Here is a 9,102-nt window from a genome sequence, read left to right as displayed (position 1 = left end):
AGCTTGATTTGGATACATAAAGTGGTGGAGAATCACCAGGAAGTTGAATAAATCTCATAGGAGTTGGGATGAAGAAGTTATCCCACTTTCAAATCAGGTGATTCCAGTTTCCCAGTTTGGGAATAGCACAGCTTCTTCGTCGTTCCAATCAAACCGGATGAATCACTTTGTAAGAAGCTTGATTTGGATACATAAAGTGGTGGAGAATCACCAGGAAGTTGAATAAATCTCATAGGAGTTGGGATGAAGAAGTTATCCCACTTTCAAATCAGGTGATTCCAGTTTCCCAGTTTGGGAATAGCACAGCTTCTTCGTCGTTCCAATCAAACCAGGATGAATCACTTTGTGAGAAGCTTGATTTGGATACATAAAGTGGTGGAGAATCACCAGGAAGTTGAATAAATCTCATAGGAGTTGGAAGAAGAAGTTATCCCACTTTCAAATCAGGTGATTCCAGTTTCCCAGTTTGGGAATAGACAGCTTCTCTTCGTCGTTCCAATCAAACCAGGATGAATCACTTTGTGAGAAGCTTGATTTGGATACATAAAGTGGTGGAGAATCACCAGGAAGTTGAATAAATCTCATAGGAGTTGGGATGAAGAAGTTATCCCACTTTCAAATCAGGTGATTCCAGTTTCCCAGTTTGGGAATAGCACAGCTTCTTCGTCGTTCCAATCAAACCAGGATGAATCACTTTGTGAGAAGCTTGATTTGGATACATAAAGTGGTGGAGAATCACCAGGAAGTTGAATAAATCTCATAGGAGTTGGGATGAAGAAGTTATCCCACTTTCAAATCAGGTGATTCCAGTTTCCCAGTTTGGGAATAGCACAGCTTCTTCGTCGTTCCAATCAAACCAGGATGAATCACTTTGTGAGAAGCTTGATTTGGATACATAAAGTGGTGGAGAATCACCAGGAAGTTGAATAAATCTCATAGGAGTTGGCATGAAGAAGTTATCCCACTTTCAAATCAGGTGATTCCAGTTTCCCAGTTTGGGAATAGCACAGCTTCTTCGTCGTTCCAATCAAACCAGGATGAATCACTTTGTGAGAAGCTTGATTTGGATACATAAAGTGGTGGAGAATCACCAGGAAGTTGAATAAATCTCATAGGAGTTGGGATGAAGAAGTTATCCCACTTTCAAATCAGGTGATTCCAGTTTCCCAGTTTGGGAATAGCACAGCTTCTTCGTCGTTCCAATCAAACCAGGATGAATCACTTTGTGAAGCTTGATTTGGATACATAAAGTGGTGGAGAATCACCAGGAAGTTGAATAAATCTCATAGGAGTTGGATGAAGAAGTTATCCCACTTTCAAATCAGGTGATTCCAGTTTCCCAGTTTGGGAATAGCACAGCTTCTTCGTCGTTCCAATCAAACCAGGATGAATCACTTTGTGAGAAGCTTGATTTGGATACATAAAGTGGTGGAGAATCACCAGGAAGTTGAATAAATCTCATAGGAGTTGGCATGAAGAAGTTATCCCACTTTCAAATCAGGTGATTCCAGTTTCCCAGTTTGGGAATAGCACAGCTTCTTCGTCGTTCCAATCAAACCAGGATGAATCACTTTGTGAGAAGCTTGATTTGGATACATAAAGTGGTGGAGAATCACCAGGAAGTTGAATAAATCTCATAGGAGTTGGGATGAAGAAGTTATCCCTTTCAAATCAGGTGATTCCAGTTTCCCAGTTTGGGATAGCACAGCTTCTTCGTCGTTCCAATCAAACCAGGATGAATCACTTTGTGAGAAGCTTGATTTGGATACATAAAGTGGTGGAGAATCACCAGGAAGTTGAATAAATCTCATAGGAGTTGGGATGAAGAAGTTATCCCACTTTCAAATCAGGTGATTCCAGTTTCCCAGTTTGGGAATAGCACAGCTTCTTCGTCGTTCCAATCAAACCAGGATGAATCACTTTGTAGAAGCTTGATTTGGATACATAAAGTGGTGGAGAATCACCAGGAAGTTGAATAAATCTCATAGGAGTTGGGATGAAGAAGTTATCCCACTTTCAAATCAGGTGATTCCAGTTTCCCAGTTTGGGAATAGACAGCTTCTTCGTCGTTCCAATCAAACCAGGATGAATCACTTTGTAAGAAGCTTGATTTGGATACATAAAGTGGTGGAGAATCACCAGGAAGTTGAATAAATCTCATAGGAGTTGGGATGAAGAAGTTATCCCACTTTCAAATCAGGTGATTCCAGTTTCCCAGTTTGGGAATCACAGCTTCTTCGTCGTTCCAATCAAACCAGGATGAATCACTTTGTGAAAGCTTGATTTGGATACATAAAGTGGTGGAGAATCACCAGGAAGTTGAATAAATCTCATAGGAGTTGGGATGAAGAAGTTATCCCACTTTCAAATCAGGTGATTCCAGTTTCCCAGTTTGGGAATAGCACAGCTTCTTCGTCGTTCCAATCAAACCAGGATGAATCACTTTGTGAGAAGCTTGATTTGGATACATAAAGTGGTGGAGAATCACCAGGAAGTTGAATAAATCTCATAGGAGTTGGCATGAAGAAGTTATCCCACTTTCAAATCAGGTGATTCCAGTTTCCCAGTTTGGGAATAGCACAGCTTCTTCGTCGTTCCAATCAAACCAGGATGAATCACTTTGTGAGAAGCTTGATTTGGATACATAAAGTGGTGGAGAATCACCAGGAAGTTGAATAAATCTCATAGGAGTTGGGAGAAGAAGTTATCCCACTTTCAAATCAGGTGATTCCAGTTTCCCAGTTTGGGAATAGCACAGCTTCTTCGTCGTTCCAATCAAACCAGGATGAATCACTTTGTAAGAAGCTTGATTTGGATACATAAAGTGGTGGAGAATCACCAGGAAGTTGAATAAATCTCATAGGAGTTGGGATGAAGAAGTTATCCCACTTTCAAATCAGGTGATTCCAGTTTCCCAGTTTGGGAATAGCACAGCTTCTTCGTCGTTCCAATCAAACCAGGATGAATCACTTTGTGAGAAGCTTGATTTGGATACATAAAGTGGTGGAGAATCACCAGGAAGTTGAATAAATCTCATAGGAGTTGGATGAAGAAGTTATCCCACTTTCAAATCAGGTGATTCCAGTTTCCCAGTTTGGGAATAGACAGCTTCTTCGTCGTCGTTCAATCAAACCAGGATGAATCACTTTGTGAGAAGCTTGATTTGGATACATAAAGTGGTGGAGAATCACCAGGAAGTTGAATAAATCTCATAGGAGTTGGATGAAGAAGTTATCCCACTTTCAAATCAGGTGATTCCAGTTTCCCAGTTTGGGAATAGCACAGCTTCTTCGTCGTTCCAATCAAACCAGGATGAATCACTTTGTGAGAAGCTTGATTTGGATACATAAAGTGGTGGAGAATCACCAGGAAGTTGAATAAATCTCATAGGAGTTGGGATGAAGAAGTTATCCCACTTTCAAATCAGGTGATTCCAGTTTCCCAGTTTGGGAATAGCACAGCTTCTTCGTCGTTCCAATCAAACCAGGATGAATCACTTTGTGAGAAGCTTGATTTGGATACATAAAGTGGTGGAGAATCACCAGGAAGTTGAATAAATCTCATAGGAGTTGGGATGAAGAAGTTATCCCACTTTCAAATCAGGTGATTCCAGTTTCCCAGTTTGGGAATAGCACAGCTTCTTCGTCGTTCCAATCAAACCAGGATGAATCACTTTGTGAGAAGCTTGATTTGGATACATAAAGTGGTGGAGAATCACCAGGAAGTTGAATAAATCTCATAGGAGTTGGGATGAAGAAGTTATCCCACTTTCAAATCAGGTGATTCCAGTTTCCCAGTTTGGGAATAGCACAGCTTCTTCGTCGTTCCAATCAAACCAGGATGAATCACTTTGTGAGAAGCTTGATTTGGATACATAAAGTGGTGGAGAATCACCAGGAAGTTGAATAAATCTCATAGGAGTTGGCATGAAGAAGTTATCCCACTTTCAAATCAGGTGATTCCAGTTTCCCAGTTTGGGAATAGCACAGCTTCTTCGTCGTTCCAATCAAACCAGGATGAATCACTTTGTGAGAAGCTTGATTTGGATACATAAAGTGGTGGAGAATCACCAGGAAGTTGAATAAATCTCATAGGAGTTGGCATGAAGAAGTTATCCCACTTTCAAATCAGGTGATTCCAGTTTCCCAGTTTGGGAATAGCACAGCTTCTTCGTCGTTCCAATCAAACCAGGATGAATCACTTTGTGAGAAGCTTGATTTGGATACATAAAGTGGTGGAGAATCACCAGGAAGTTGAATAAATCTCATAGGAGTTGGGATGAAGAAGTTATCCCACTTTCAAATCAGGTGATTCCAGTTTCCCAGTTTGGGAATAGCACAGCTTCTTCGTCGTTCCAATCAAACCAGGATGAATCACTTTGTGAGAAGCTTGATTTGGATACATAAAGTGGTGGAGAATCACCAGGAAGTTGAATAAATCTCATAGGAGTTGGGAGAAGAAGTTATCCCACTTTCAAATCAGGTGATTCCAGTTTCCCAGTTTGGGAATAGCACAGCTTCTTCGTCGTTCCAATCAAACCAGGATGAATCACTTTGTAGAAGCTTGATTTGGATACATAAAGTGGTGGAGAATCACCAGGAAGTTGAATAAATCTCATAGGAGTTGGGAAGAAGAAGTTATCCCACTTTCAAATCAGGTGATTCCAGTTTCCCAGTTTGGGAATAGCACAGCTTCTTCGTCGTTCCAATCAAACCAGATGAATCACTTTGTAGAAGCTTGATTTGGATACATAAAGTGGTGGAGAATCACCAGGAAGTTGAATAAATCTCATAGGAGTTGGGATGAAGAAGTTATCCCACTTTCAAATCAGGTGATTCCAGTTTCCCAGTTTGGGAATAGCACAGCTTCTTCGTCGTTCCAATCAAACCAGGATGAATCACTTTGTAGAAGCTTGATTTGGATACATAAAGTGGTGGAGAATCACCAGGAAGTTGAATAAATCTCATAGGAGTTGGATGAAGAAGTTATCCCACTTTCAAATCAGGTGATTCCAGTTTCCCAGTTTGGGAATAGCACAGCTTCTTCGTCGTTCCAATCAAACCAGGATGAATCACTTTGTGAGAAGCTTGATTTGGATACATAAAGTGGTGGAGAATCACCAGGAAGTTGAATAAATCTCATAGGAGTTGGGAAGAAGAAGTTATCCCACTTTCAAATCAGGTGATTCCAGTTTCCCAGTTTGGGAATAGCACAGCTTCTTCGTCGTTCCAATCAAACCAGGATGAATCACTTTGTAAGAAGCTTGATTTGGATACATAAAGTGGTGGAGAATCACCAGGAAGTTGAATAAATCTCATAGGAGTTGGGATGAAGAAGTTATCCCACTTTCAAATCAGGTGATTCCAGTTTCCCAGTTTGGGAATAGCACAGCTTCTTCGTCGTTCCAATCAAACCAGGATGAATCACTTTGTAAGAAGCTTGATTTGGATACATAAAGTGGTGGAGAATCACCAGGAAGTTGAATAAATCTCATAGGAGTTGGGATGAAGAAGTTATCCCACTTTCAAATCAGGTGATTCCAGTTTCCCAGTTTGGGAATAGCACAGCTTCTTCGTCGTTCCAATCAAACCAGGATGAATCACTTTGTAAGAAGCTTGATTTGGATACATAAAGTGGTGGAGAATCACCAGGAAGTTGAATAAATCTCATAGGAGTTGGAAAGAAGAAGTTATCCCACTTTCAAATCAGGTGATTCCAGTTTCCCAGTTTGGGAATATGACAGCTTCTTCGTCGTTCCAATCAAACCAGGATGAATCACTTTGTGAGAAGCTTGATTTGGATACATAAAGTGGTGGAGAATCACCAGGAAGTTGAATAAATCTCATAGGAGTTGGCAAGAAGAAGTTATCCCACTTTCAAATCAGGTGATTCCAGTTTCCCAGTTTGGGAAGGACAGCTTCTTCGTCGTTCCAATCAAACCAGGATGAATCACTTTGTGAGAAGCTTGATTTGGATACATAAAGTGGTGGAGAATCACCAGGAAGTTGAATAAATCTCATAGGAGTTGGCATGAAGAAGTTATCCCACTTTCAAATCAGGTGATTCCAGTTTCCCAGTTTGGGAATAGGACAGCTTCTTCGTCGTTCCAATCAAACCAGGATGAATCACTTTGTGAGAAGCTTGATTTGGATACATAAAGTGGTGGAGAATCACCAGGAAGTTGAATAAATCTCATAGGAGTTGGCAAGAAGAAGTTATCCCACTTTCAAATCAGGTGATTCCAGTTTCCCAGTTTGGGAATAGACAGCTTCTTCGTCGTTCCAATCAAACCAGGATGAATCACTTTGTGAGAAGCTTGATTTGGATACATAAAGTGGTGGAGAATCACCAGGAAGTTGAATAAATCTCATAGGAGTTGGCAAGAAGAAGTTATCCCACTTTCAAATCAGGTGATTCCAGTTTCCCAGTTTGGGAATAGGACAGCTTCTTCGTCGTTCCAATCAAACCAGGATGAATCACTTTGTGAGAAGCTTGATTTGGATACATAAGTGGTGGAGAATCACCAGGAAGTTGAATAAATCTCATAGGAGTTGGCAAGAAGAAGTTATCCCACTTTCAAATCAGGTGATTCCAGTTTCCCAGTTTGGGAATAGGACAGCTTCTTCGTCGTTCCAATCAAACCAGGATGAATCACTTTGTGAGAAGCTTGATTTGATACATAAAGTGGTGGAGAATCACCAGGAAGTTGAATAAATCTCATAGGAGTTGGCAAGAAGAAGTTATCCCACTTTCAAATCAGGTGATTCCAGTTTCCCAGTTTGGGAATAGGACAGCTTCTTCGTCGTTCCAATCAAACCAGGATGAATCACTTTGTGAGAAGCTTGATTTGATACATAAAGTGGTGGAGAATCACCAGGAAGTTGAATAAATCTCATAGGAGTTGGATGAAGAAGTTATCCCACTTTCAAATCAGGTGATTCCAGTTTCCCAGTTTGGGAATAGCACAGCTTCTCGTCGTTCCAATCAAACCAGGATGAATCACTTTGTGAGAAGCTTGATTTGGATACATAAAGTGGTGGAGAATCACCAGGAAGTTGAATAAATCTCATAGGAGTTGGCAAGAAGAAGTTATCCCACTTTCAAATCAGGTGATTCCAGTTTCCAGTTTGGGAATAGGACAGCTTCTTCGTCGTTCCAATCAAACCAGGATGAATCACTTTGTGAGAAGCTTGATTTTGATACATAAAGTGGTGGAGAATCACCAGGAAGTTGAATAAATCTCATAGGAGTTGGGATAAAGAAGTTATCCCACTTTCAAATCAGGTGATTCCAGTTTCCCAGTTTGGGAATAGGACAACTTCTTCGTCGTTCCAATCAAACCAGGATGAATCACTTTGTGAGAAGCTTGATTTTGATACATAAAGTGGTGGAGAATCACCAGGAAGTTGAATAAATCTCATAGGAGTTGGCAAGAAGAAGTTATCCCACATTCAAATCAGGTGATTCCAGTTTCCAAATTTGGGAATAGGACAGCTTCATCGTCGTTTCAATAAAACCAGGATGAATCACTTTGTGAGAAGCTTGATTTGGATACATAAAGTGGTGGAGAATCACCAGGAAGTTGAATAAATCTCATAGGAGTTGGGATGAAGAAGTTATTCCACTTTCAAATCAGGTGATTCCAGTTTCCCAGTTTGGGAATAACACAGCTTCATCGTCGTTCCAATCAAAGCAGGATGAATCACATTGTGAGAAGCTTGATTTGGATACATAAAGTGGTGGAGAATCACCAGGAAGATGAATAAATCTCATAGCAGTTGGAAAGAAGAAGTTATCCCACTTTCAAATCAGGTGATTCCAGATTCCCAGTTTGGGAATAGAACAGCTTCTTTGTTGTTCCAATCAAACCCGGATGAATCTCTTTGTAAGAAGCTTGATTTGGATACATAAAGTGGTGCAGAATCACCAGGAAGTTGAAAAAATCTCATAGGAGTTGGGATGAAGAAGTTATTCCACTTTCAAATCAGGTGATTCCAGTTTCCCAGTTTGGGAATATCACAGCTTCATCGTCGTTCCAATCAAACCAGGATGAATCACTTTGTGAGAAGCTTGATTTGGATACATAAAGTGGTGGAGAATCACCAGGAAGTTGAATAAATCTCATAGGAGTTGGCAAGAAGAAGTTATCCCACATTCAAATCAGGTGATTCCAGTTTCCCAATTTGGGAATAGGACAGCTCCTTTGTCGTTCCAATCAAACCAGGATGAATCACTTTGTGAGAAGTTTGATTTGGATATATAAGGTGTTGGAGAATCACCAGGAAGTTAAATAAATCTCGAGTTGGAAAGAAGAAGTTATCCCACTTTCAAATCAGGTGATTCCAGTTTCCCAGTTTGGGAATAGGACAGCTTCTTCGTCGTTCCAATCAAACCAGGATGAATCACTTTGTAAGAAGCTTGATTTGGATACATAAAGTGGTGGAGAATCACCAGGAAGTTTAATAAATCTCATAGGAGTTGGGATGAAGAAGTTATTCCACTTTCAAATCAGGTGATTCCAGTTTCCCAGTTTGGGAATAGCATAGCTTCATCGTCGTTCCAATCAAACCAGGATGAATCACTTTGTGAGAAGCTTGATTTGGATACATAAAGTGGTGGAGAATCACCAGGAAGTTGAATAAATCTCATAACAGTTGGAAAGAAGAAGTTATCCCACTTTCAAATTAGGTGATTCCAGATTCCCAGTTTGGGAATAGGACAGCTTCTTCGTCGTTCCAATCAAACCAGGATGAATCACTTTGTAAGAAGCTTGATTTGGATACATAAAGTGGTGGAGAATCACCAGGAAGTTGAATAAATCTCATAGGAGTTGGAAAGAAGAAGTTATCCCACTTTCAAATCAGGTGATTCCAGATTCCCAGTTTGGGAATAGAACAGCTTCTTTGTCGTTCCAATCAAACCCGGATGAATCTCTTTGTAAGAAGCTTGATTTGGATACATAAAGTGGTGCAGAATCACCAGGAAGTTGAATAAATCTCATAGGAGTTGGGATGAAGAAGTTATTCCACTTTCAAATCAGGTGATTCCAGTTTCCCAGTTTGGGAATAGCACAGCTTCATCGTCGTTCCAATCAAAACAGGA

Source organism: Brassica napus, unplaced genomic scaffold (assembly GCF_020379485.1).
Source record: "Brassica napus cultivar Da-Ae unplaced genomic scaffold, Da-Ae ScsIHWf_1539;HRSCAF=2139, whole genome shotgun sequence".
In the NCBI taxonomy this organism is placed as follows: Eukaryota; Viridiplantae; Streptophyta; class Magnoliopsida; order Brassicales; family Brassicaceae; genus Brassica; species Brassica napus.
Note: the sequence above shows the minus strand (reverse complement) of the source record.